The 11,689-nt window shown below is 42.0% G+C and overlaps 1 protein-coding gene across 15 annotated transcripts in view; it reads left to right on the plus strand.

Moving 5' to 3' along the window:
- KIAA1217 (KIAA1217 ortholog) overlaps positions 1-11,689 on the plus strand; it is a 326,984-nt gene that overhangs the window by 19,326 nt on the left and 295,969 nt on the right. The gene's annotated exons all lie outside the window — the stretch shown is intronic.

Here is an 11,689-nt window from a genome sequence, read left to right on the forward strand (position 1 = left end):
TTACTTTATCCTAATCCAAAGTGGAAGATGACGGTAGAATAGCCATGTTTAGCATCAGAAACATATTTAGCTGTTTAAACTAATGACTGAATTGGGGTTTACAGACCAATTTCTTGCCTAAATCTTAAGCGAAAAGGAAACAGCTTCTTGGCAGTTAAGAAATCTAATACAGTGTATGCAGAGCAAATAATAATACCAAGTCACAACAGGAAGAGGGAAGAAGCACCCCTACACAGACTGCCGTGCACATAGAGAATCTTAGTTCAACGTTCAGGTTTTCTTTAGCACTGTTTTCTCAGCTGTTATTTATCGTGGTGGAAAAGTGGAGAAGACCTACAAGGACTACATATTATCGGCAGCCGCCAAAACTGTGGCACTGTTGCTCTTTACACATATAAGTATAGTCCATCCTCCCCCAAACCCAGTGGGGTAGACACTATTTATTATGAACTTTACTTAACAGAATGGCACAGAGCAGTTAGATCTTGCCCAAAGTGACACAGCAGGTAGGTAGCAGCACCAGGACTTAGTCTTATTACCTGGGTTTGGGAGCCTTGCTCTTACCCTCCAGATTATCCCATCTTTCTGATCAGTGACAGAATCCAAAGATACTCCAAAACATTGAAGAAATAAGGAAGGACTGGAATGGGAGAGCAGTTTGCCCAGCATCAATATGTAAGAAATTTAGTGGTGATCCCAGAATGGCTGAAGTACCAGCCTCCTGATTAGCTCAGCCTTTAATCAGTTTGGGGAAGAAAAGGAATTTGGCACAAGAGAAGCAATGGCATCAATCGTGGTGTGTATCTGAGAAAGGTAAAAATTGAGAAAATGTTTCTATTGCCAGAGCAGTGCCTCCAGATGAAAGGAGCACATGTCATAACGGGATGGCACAGTGTATTTGGAGAATGTATATTAGTGTATGTGTGAGTATGTATTTAATGAACTACCACAGGCTTGTGAATAAAGAATATGATAGGACTGAAAGAATCAGTATAAAAAAATTTCTTGTTCTCAGAAATTTCAAATACTATTAGATATGTCAAAGGGAAACAATAGTCATCTAAAGTTGGATGTGATGGAAAACAACAGTAAAAAAAAAAACAAGCAGAAGGAGCATTATGATACTTAACAGATGATGCTACTCAAGGAATCAGATGAAAGAGCTGCCCTGGAGATATTTCCCAGAAGACTGATAGTTTGCACTGTGGCTTAGAGGGTGGGGGAGGTGTATTTCAGCAGATTTGGAATATTACGTAGTACGATGTGTGGTGGGGACTCAGTTAAAAAAAAGACTAAATTCAAGGGGGTGTAGTTTTTACTTGTAAACTTGACATCGAGTTTACATTACTCATACAGGATACAGAAAAAGAGAGAAAGAATACTGAATGGGGATCATTCATAGTGCATGGCTTTTGATCCATGTTTAATTGGGTACCACCAACCCCCACGTTAGCTTTCATTTTAATTAGTGTTGAGGAAGAGCAGGAGAACACATTCTGAGAGCAGTGCTATATTGAGAAGGGCTCTGCAAAAAAAAAAAAAAGAAAATAAGATTCGACTGGAAAATCTGCTGAAGGGTGCCTGGGAGTAGGTGGGAAAGTTGGGGGAAGTCAAAAACCCAAGTAGAGCTGCGCCGTGGCAGGAGACACCTGGAAAGTGATCATCAGTAAAACCTAGAGAAAATTGCCACCGAATTAGATGGAAATTTTGGTATTGAGGAATCCAGAAAAGACCGGCGGGATGCAGTCCACACATTGATGCAGAAGTTATATTGCAAACGTCTGAATTGTCCTAACTCTCCTCACTCATCAAGCTCACTTCTTCGCCATTATTCATCCTTCCCCTTGCAGTGTTTTCTTGGATTAATTCAGTCAAGTGGTTACTTATCATGGTCCTACACTATGACCTTGGCATTGGGCAGTATATAGAAAATACAAAACACAATACCTGCCCTGCCAAGTGTACATCGCTTTAGCGGAAAGAGTACCAACTTTTGGATCCAGTATGAGTGAGTTGATATATGCTGAGATACTCAGCCGTGTGATTGCAGGCCAGTCAGACCATTTTCCTGAGGCTTTTTCTTAACCATAGAAATGAGATAATAGCGTTGGGGTGCTGATTACATGAGATAATATATCTCTACTGTAACAGGTGTTGAATGCATGTCAAAACTCTTCTCATCAAGGAGAGCATTCTCCTGGGGAAGTCAAGGCCAGTGCCATTAGGGCAGCACGAAACAGTGTACGTTCTCAATGGCAATGATCGAGACCAGCATTTTGTAAAAGTATGTTCTACAGAATCCTAGATCCCTGGGCTGTTAATAGCTGTTTCGAGACTGGGGAGAAAGTTTCTAATTTGGGGACATTCTTGGTTAACCAAAGTTAAATGAATTTCTACATTGCAGGGCTGGTCAGATCTTTTAATGTGCCAGAAGGCATTGTGAATCCCAGGTTGGAGATTTGGGAGCAGGTGGGTGAGGAATGAAATAGGCAGTGTTTCCCAAACCTATTTGCTGAAGAATTATTGTTGGGTACTCTTGTTTTATGGGACACGTTAGAGAGTGGTGGAATGTTATGAGAAAGCTTGTATTCAGAGCAGTGGGAGATTTCAGAGAGGGAAGATTTCATACAGGAGATCAGAAGTCGAATGGAGTCTCATGGAATGATTGAGGGTCTTGGTGACAGGAGACTGTCCTAATTATCTATTTCCTCAATGCCCAGTATATAGTAGGTATTCAGCAAATATCTATGGCAAGGTTATTGACAGATTATGGTCTGAATGATATGATGAAGGTGTGGAGACATTCTGATGGAGGGGAGTGGCCAGGAGAGGCAGTGATGTGACAAGAATGGAGGTGGCTCCCTGGTGAGTCAATGAGTAGGCCAGTCTGAGTGAGGTGGGAGTGCCATTTGGACAAGCCAGGGGAGGTCAGTGGAGTTAAGTAAAGGGAAGTCAGATTGTACTGGACCTTGAATGTCCGGCAGAAAGCTCAGAATGGCAGACACAGGGTACCGCTATAGCCTTGAACCCGGAACTGGAATAAAAGCCAAGTTTGAAGGTTAGCTTTCCAGTGCTACACAGGAGGGACCATGTGAAAAGCCTGGGTGCTGGCTGGAAGCGGATGGAGTGTCCAGGTGGCTGTGATAAGGTCCAAGGTAGTGGCAGTAGGCATGGTGCTCAGCCGGAATAGAAGGATGATGACACATCAGATATTCGAATGAAAAAATGAGAATGGGGACTTCCCTGGTGGCGTGGTGGTTAAGAATCTGCCTGCCAGTTCAAGGGACATGGGTTTGAGCCCTGGTCTGGGAGGATCCCACATGCCATGGAGCAACTGAGCCTGTGCACCACAACTACTGAGCCTGCACTCTAGAGCCACAACTTCTGAGCCTGTGTGCTGCAGTTACTGAAGCCCTTGTGCCTAGAGCCCACGCTCTGCAACGAGAGAAGCCACCGCAATGAGAAGCCCGTGGACCACAACGAAGTGTAACCCCCGCTCGCCACAACTAGAGAAAGTCCACGTGCAGCAACAAAGACCCAACGCAGCCAAAAATAAATAAATTTTTAAAAAAAAGAAAAGAAAAAATGAGAATGACTTGGCGACTCATTAGAGAAGGATGAAGGTACGAAGAGCTGCAGCGGTGTAGCAGAAAGACAGGAACACCCAGGGAGGCCCCCCAAAACCTGGTTTCTTGTTCCCACTCTTCTCCCACCTGTGCCATCTCCTTGTGCAAGTCACTAAGCTGTCTGCATCCATCCATATTGTGTGACCCACTGAAGATCTAGAGGAGTACCATTGAAGTTTACAGCCACTATCACAAGAGGAATGGGGAGAAAAGGACACCAGTGTTAACACTTGGGATCTGATGTTGGAGGTGGAATATGGGGGGGAAGATCTGGTCTGAAGCTCAGTGGAATTTTCGACACAATTCTATAGTGTCTTCCTTTTGAAAGGCTCTCAGATTTGCCCTCGCAGGGCCCTGCTTTGCGCCAGCCTCATTTTGCATTCCCATCTCAGCATCTTTGTCGTGTCTGGCCTTTTCTTTCTCCTTCCCTTGCCCTAATCTGAGGTTTTCAGACCCTGCGCAGGTGTGAAGGTGAATCGTGAAGAGTGAGTTAATGTTATGGGCTGTCAGATGGAGCTTAGAACCGAGGTGTTGATTTTGACAAAGTGTGGAGGGAGGTGCAACTTACTGCACTTAAGTAAGAGGCTTCGCTCCATCTCCTGCTTGCACCTAAGAGGTACTTAGGGGTTAATGAATGTGTGAGGACTTTGTTTCATGAGTACTTACTGAGACCACCACTGGGCCAGTCAACAGTTCTACTCGGACAGCACCAAGATGCTGAGGGGAGAGCAGGTGGTTGGTTTAATACTTTAGGTAGCGATGTACCTGAGAAAGGAACAGGTGTATGCACTGTAATTATTGCGGGTGGATTCCATCTTTTGGGTCCTTCTGCCTCCCTCTATCCCTCCTTTCCTTTTTTCCTTCTTTCTTTCCTTTTAGCTTTTAAACATTTAAGTTAGACCGGAACATTCTCATATACGAAAGAGTGCTGAATATTAAAAGTGTGAGAAACGTCGCTCTTCCAAGTCAGCCGTGTACTTGTCCCATCTCTGTGATTCTTTCTCCAGCTGCTCTGTACAACATCTGTTTTACTTCTGGTTAAGTACCAGGCAGCTTAGTGCCCATACAGGCTTCTAGAGAACAAATGTCATTTGTGTACTCTAGGGTTTACCTGCTTTATTTGTTATTTCAAAGAATCAGTTTGGGCCACAACAGTGAGAGGCCCACATACCGGAAAAAAAAAAAAAGAATCAGTTTGCATTTATTTTTCTTTTCCATATTATTGTTTGCTATCTTGTTACTCTCAGCTTTTATTATAGTTTAGTCGCCTTTTCCTAGTTTTTTAAGTTATCATTGTCTTTTATACTGTCTTAGAATGTGTATTGAGTTCACTTATTTTTAGTATTTCTTATTTAATAATGAAGGCATTTAAGGGCAAATATTTCCTGACGCCAGCTTGGGCCATGTCCCGCAGGGGGGTATTTTTGGTTTTGTTTTTCTTTTTGTTTTTGGCTGTGCCGTGCAGCTTTCAGGATCTTAGTTCTCTGACCAGGAATTGAATCCTGGCCCTGGCAGTCAGAGTGTGGAGTCCTACCTGCTGGACCACCAGGGAATTCCCTGTCCCACAGTTTTATATGAAATATTTTCTGTTTCATTGTTTAAAGAAAGGTGAAAATTACAGTTTTGATTTTTCTCTTTTATTTAAGGATTGCCCAGGAATATTTCATTTCCAAGTAGTTGAGGTTATCATTATTTATTTATAATTTCACTGGATGTGATCAGAGAATGCAGTCTGTGAAGTTCCTACCTTTAAATTTGTTTAAGGATTTGTTAAAAAAACATTTTTTTGAAAAGTCAAATATGCAGTCAATGTAAGTGTGCCATAAATATTCACGGAAAATTACCTATTTTGTGTTTTTTATATATGCCCATGCATGCACATATATATGTCAGGTTTCTTGTTGTTGTTTTGTTTGTTTGTTTGTTTTTTAGGTTTGTTGTTTTTATCACTCATTGCTTCTCAGTCCTTATTTTGTTATTCTACTGCTATTCAGTTTTAAACAAAGTATAATAAAACCACTCACTATACTTGTATTTTTATCCTGTTTTTGCATTCTTAAGAATTTTTGCTTTATAATCTTTTAGTTGTTTTATTTGTTGCAAACGAATTTGCGATGATTAGTCCTTCTTCCTAAATTATGTCTTTTTACATTCTGTTTAGTGTGTGGTTAACTTTTCTTAATATTAACATTGTCACTCTTGCTTTAAGCTTGTTTGCATTTGTCTGGTATGTTTTACCCATCTATTTTCAAATTTTATTAATGAGTATGTATTAGAAATGACATATAACTTGGCTTGCTTTTTTAGCCTAATGTATCAGTCTTTGTCTTTAATAGGAAAATTCAGTCCTTTGATATCTAGTGTAATAACCAATGGACTTGATTATATTCCTTCATCTTAATTTGATAGCAAATATGTTTATTCTTTATTAAATACCATTCACACTCGCTAATACTAAACAGTTACTCGAGTTTTAGTCTTGGGACTTCTCTGGTGGCGCAGTGGTTAAGAATCCGCCTGCCAATGCAGGGGACACGGGTTCGAGCCCTGGTCTGGGAAGATCCCACATGCCGCGGAGCAACTAAGCCCATGCACCACAACTACTGAGCCTGCACTCTAGAGCCCACGAGCCACAACTACTGAGCTTGCGTGCCACAACTACTGAAGCCCATGCGCCTAGAGGTTGTGCTCCACAACAAGAGAAGCCACCGCAATGAGAAGCCCACGCACCACGATGAAGAGTCACTCCCGCTCACCGCAACTAGAGAAAGCCCGCATGCAGCAATGAAGACCCAACGCAGCCAAAAATAAATTAAAAAAAAAAAAGTTTTAGTCTTGACAAACCGCACTTGACATGACGGTAGGAGCTCCAAGTGAAAATGACTGTTACACAGTCGGAGATAGAAGAGGACCAGGACCTGAGCCAGGAAACAAGACTGGACAGAAGCATATTGGCAGTATCTGCTCTATTACGGTTCTCCAGAGAAACAGAACCATAGGTTAGAGATAGAACAAGAGTGAGCATGAGAGAAAGTGACTGATTCAGTTTAAGGACTTGGCTGCCACAGTCATAGGGAGTGATAAGTTTGAAATCTGTAGAGCAAGCTGGGAGGTTGGAAATTCAGGTACGAGTTGATGTTGCTGCCTTGAGTCCAAGATTGGCAGGCCGGAAACTCAGGCAGGGTTTCTGTGTTACAGTGTTGAGGCAGAATTCCTTTTTTGGAAACTCTAAGTCTTTGCTCTTAAGGCAAAGGCTTTGATTGGATGAGGCCCACCCACACTATGGAGGGCAATCTGCTTGACTCAAAAGTGTGCTGACTTAAATGTTAATCACATCTAAAAATACCATCACAGCAGCATCTAGACAGTTGTGTGACCAAACAACTGAGCACCATAGTCTAGCCAAGTTGGCACATAAAATTAATCATCACCTCAGTACCATAGAAAAAGCTGACTAAATGTGAATGGGTAATTTCTAAAGCAAATGACATCTAAAAACAAAAACAGAGCCACAGATCAAGGACTTAGCATTAGGGAATTACCACAGTTGGTTTCCATTGTTTCATTAAAAAATCCAAGTGTTCTTATGCTTTTGGTGATGCTCTGTAGTGTGCTCTTGATTTACAAAATGTATCGTTGTTTTATTCTTTTGAATGTTGGTCAGTTTTTCTTTACACCAGAACTTCAGGTTGAAGGTGCTTTTTGAGAGCCTGCTGTTTTGTTAACCTTATCTGTTTCGTAGTGGTTCTGTTTGTCCCAGGGTTATTAGCTGTAACATGTTAATCCTGTTCCATGAAGCCCTTGCAGGCCTCCACACAGCCCAAAGCTAAACAAATGCCACCGCTCCGCCGATGCTGCTATGCTGGTGGAACATCTCGGTCTGGACTGTTCCAGCCCCCATACCAGCTGTTGACTTGGTATATATGAGAGTCTGTGTTGCCCTTTACAATCCAGTATAGTCAACATTCCTTATCTGCGGGTGTTGCATCCATGGATACGGAGGGCTGACTGTACTGCACCACTTTGAATAAGGCACTTGAGCATCTGCAGATTTTGGTACCTGCGGAGGTCCTGGAACCAGTCACTGGTGGATAACAAGGGACGGCTGTATATATTTTCAGATTAGTCTGCTAAATAAATCTTTTCAGCATAGCTTAGTTTAGTTACTATTTAGTGTCTCCAATTATAGGCAAATTATTTTATTGGAGCAGAGTTGATTTACAATATTGTGTTAGTTTCAGGTGTACAGCAAAGGGATTCAGTTATAAATATGTGTATATATATTTTTCAGACTCTTTTTTTTCAGACTCTTTTACATTATAGGTTATTATAAGATAATGAATATAGTTCCCTGGGCTATACAGTAGGGCCTTGTTGTTTATTTTATATATAGTAGAGTGTATCTGTTAATCTCATACTCCTAATTTATTCCTCTCCACTTCCTCTTTGGGAACCATAAGTTTGTTTTCTGTCTGTGAGTCTGTTTCTGTTTTGTAAATAAGTTCATTTGTGTTACTTTTTAGATTCCACATTTAAGTGATATCATATATTTGTCTTTCTCTGTCTGACTTAGTATGATAATCTCAAGGTCAATCCATGCTATTGCAAATGGCAAAATTTTCATTCTTTTTCACAGTTGAGTAATATTCCATTGTGTGTATGTCTGTGTGTGTGTGTGCCACATCTTCTTTATCCTTCATCTGTTGATGGACATTTATGTGGCTTCCATGTTTTGACTTTTGTAAATAGAGCTGTTTATGAACACTGGGGTGCATGTATCTTTTCAAATTAGAGTTTTCACATTTTCCAGATATATGCCCAGGAGTGGGATTGCTGGATCACATGGCAGCTCTCTTTTTAGTTTTTTAAGGAACCTCCACTGTTTTCCACAGTGACTGTACCAATTTACATTCCCACCAACAGTGTAAGAGGGTTGCCTTTTCTCCACACCCTCTGCAGCATTTATTGTTTATAGACTTCTTAATGATGGCCCTTCTGACCAGTGTGAGGTGACGTCTCATTGTAGTTTTGATTTGCATTTCTCGAATAATTAGCGATGTTGAGCATCTTTTCATGTGCCTGTTGGCCATCCGTATGTCTTCTTTGGAGAAATGTCTGTTTTGGTCTTCTGCCCATTTTTTGATTGGATTATTTGGGTTTTTTGACATTGAGTTGTATGAGCTGTTTGTATATTTTGGAAATTAAACCCTTGATGGTCACATCATTTACAAATATTTTCTCCACATCTGTAGGTTGTCTTTTTGTTTTGTTTATGGTTTCCTTTGCTATGCAAAAGCTTATAAGTTTGACTGGGTCCCATTTGTTTATTTTTGCTTTTACTTATTTTGCCTTGGGAGACTGATCTAAGAAAATATTGCTACAATTTTTGCCAGAATGTTTTGCCTGTCTTCTCTTCTAGAAGTTTTATGGTGTCATGTCAATTACAAGGAATTTTATTCAACTAGGGATAGCAGTGCCTGGTGGTTAAGCACATGCGTTTTGGTGGGGGTTTTTGTTTTTTATTTTATTTTATTTTTTTGTCTGTGCCACACAGCCTGTGGGATCTTAGTTCCCTGACCAGGGATCAAGCCCATGTCCCCTGCCTTGGAAGCGTGGATTCGTAACCACTGGACCGCCAGGGCATTACCAAGCACATGAGTTTTGGATTCAAATCTTGGATCTGCCTGGATTCAAACCGAGATTCCAACACTTAGTAGCCATCACTCAAATTACCTAACTTCTCTTAGGCTCACTTTCCCTTTCTCAACATGGGGATATCCATCATTCTTGCATCATACTACTGTTATGAGGCTTAAATGACATAAAGATTGGTTATTTTCATTATGAAAGTACTGTTTTTTTTCTACTCAAAGTGGTATTCCTTTTCTACGTGACACTTGTAACTCATGTTTTTAAGAAACAAAACTTCAGGCCATCAGTGGTGAAAGCCAGTGTCTTTCCCCAGTTATTTGTGTTCCTATCTTTCCATGGACTTTTTCAGTGAGCAGCTTTCTATGTCTGTTATAAAATAGGTTTGATGAAACAAATTCAAGAGAAAGAATGTATATGCCATCCAAGTCCATCATGGCTACCTGAAATGTTGCTAAATTTAGAAACAAAACAGCCCAGGAGTATGCGTATATCGAGCTTTGACTGGGTTACTGTGGTGCTAGGTTGCTGTTAGGCAAATCGCAATGCTGCAGCGCTGTTAAAGCTTCATCCTACTGGATGGTTTCCTCATTTGGGGGATGGTAGGAAAAATCAGAAATGGACTGGTCACCTTTCAGCAAATCTTGGCCTTTCTGCACAGCCCTCACATGTGTTGTCCTTACTGCCGACATTACTGCTCAAAACTTTCCCCACTCTAAATAGTTCAAGATTGTCACGTATCATAATGATGTCATTGTTTTGGTTACAGAGTCTTTGGTCAGTGATGCATGAATGGGTTAATCTAAAGTGGCTTTCACATCTGAGTTATTTGTGGGACTGTCTCCACTTGCCTGACTCTCAGATTCTGACTCTTCTCCCTCTCTTTTCCAAGCTTGAATTCAGCAAGTAAAAGCTGAGATATTGTCATTTCCTAAATAACCCAAAGGGAAGATCTGGCATAATTTATAAGCACTCTGATGGTTGCATCAACTCTCCCATGCTCCTCTCCCTAATGGAACTTTGAGGAATAACCCTAAAATTGAATAGAGCCTCCACTCCATCTTTTATTTTCATTCATTTATTTATTTTTGCGGTACGCGGGCCTCTCACTGTTGTGGCCTCTCCCGTTGCGGAGCACAGGCTCCGGACGCGCAGGCTCAGCGGCCATGGCTCACGGGCCCAGCCGCTCCACGGCATGTGGGATCTTCCCAGACCGGGGCACGAACCCGTGTCCCCTGCATCGGCAGGCGGACTCTCAACCACTGCGCCACCAGGGAAGCCCTCCACTCCATCTTTGAATTTCACCGAACAAAGCCTAGATCTGGTTATTGCTTGTTTTTGTTTGTTTCACACTGTCTGTGCCCCACTGGGTAAAGCACGAGCATGGCCTTCATCTGGATGTGTTTCCATCTCACAGAGGCAGTAATTGAATCTCTGACATAGCCTTGCCTCCGAGGAGTGTTCCAACTCAGGCTGCTATCTTAAACCCGTGTAGTTCTCGGTTCCCTTAGAAGGTAATGTCCCATCTGTGGACTGTGAAGGATGGTGATGCAAAACTCTCAGAAGAGTCAAGGTTGGGGATCCAAAGCATCTACTGTTGCTTCCATGCAAAGAGCCATTCTGAGTTTGTGGACATGGTGCTTTTACCTATGACCCTCTCTGCAAGTACCTGGGCAGCTTCAGCACGGGGCCCGGTAGTGGGGGGGTTAGTATTTGCTCTCTGACCTTTGAGGACAGAGCTGTTGAGCCTGTCGCAGTTTGCAGCAGGAGCTATGGCAAATGAGATCAGGCTGCACCCTCAGCCCCTGCTGCTCCCAGGATCCTGCAGTGTTATAGTAGATGCTACTGGAAGCTGCCTTCAGGTGCTCCCCAGCTCCCTGCTCAGCCCCACTGAAGAATTTTCCATGATGGCATTTGACAACCATTTGACAATATTATTATAAATTCTCACAGATTTGGAGGAAGTCCATTCAAACCTTTCTGGCACCTCGACATCATGGATCTTGGACTTGGGGGGTATGCGGTGTGTCTGGGGTGAATTTAAAGGTGAGAAGAAAAGGTGCTGAGCCCAGTGTCACCAAGAGGGACTGGGCACAAATCTGGGGACTCCATAAAATTTGGGATAGTGAAAAGTGAATGAATGAAAGAAGGATTGAATATCTTAGAGCCTATTGACCCTTCCCAAGAAAAGTCAAGAACATGGATTTCAGTGCTATTGTGGTAACATATATAAACTAGGACAAACGTACAAAAGATGTGAGTACGTTAGGAAAGAGTTAAAAAAATTCTCAGCACCTTCTCCTACCACCTCTGCAAACACAGAGGCCAAGAGAAAATGCACACCACACACACACACACACACACACACTCTCTCTCTCTCTCTCTCTCTCTCTCTCTCTCTCTCTCTCTCTCTC

The sequence above is a fragment of the Aethalodelphis obliquidens genome, unplaced genomic scaffold (genome assembly GCF_003676395.1).
Source record: "Aethalodelphis obliquidens isolate GAN/ISIS:26980383/991018 unplaced genomic scaffold, ASM367639v1 scaffold23, whole genome shotgun sequence".
NCBI classification, from domain to species: domain Eukaryota; kingdom Metazoa; phylum Chordata; class Mammalia; order Artiodactyla; family Delphinidae; genus Aethalodelphis; species Aethalodelphis obliquidens.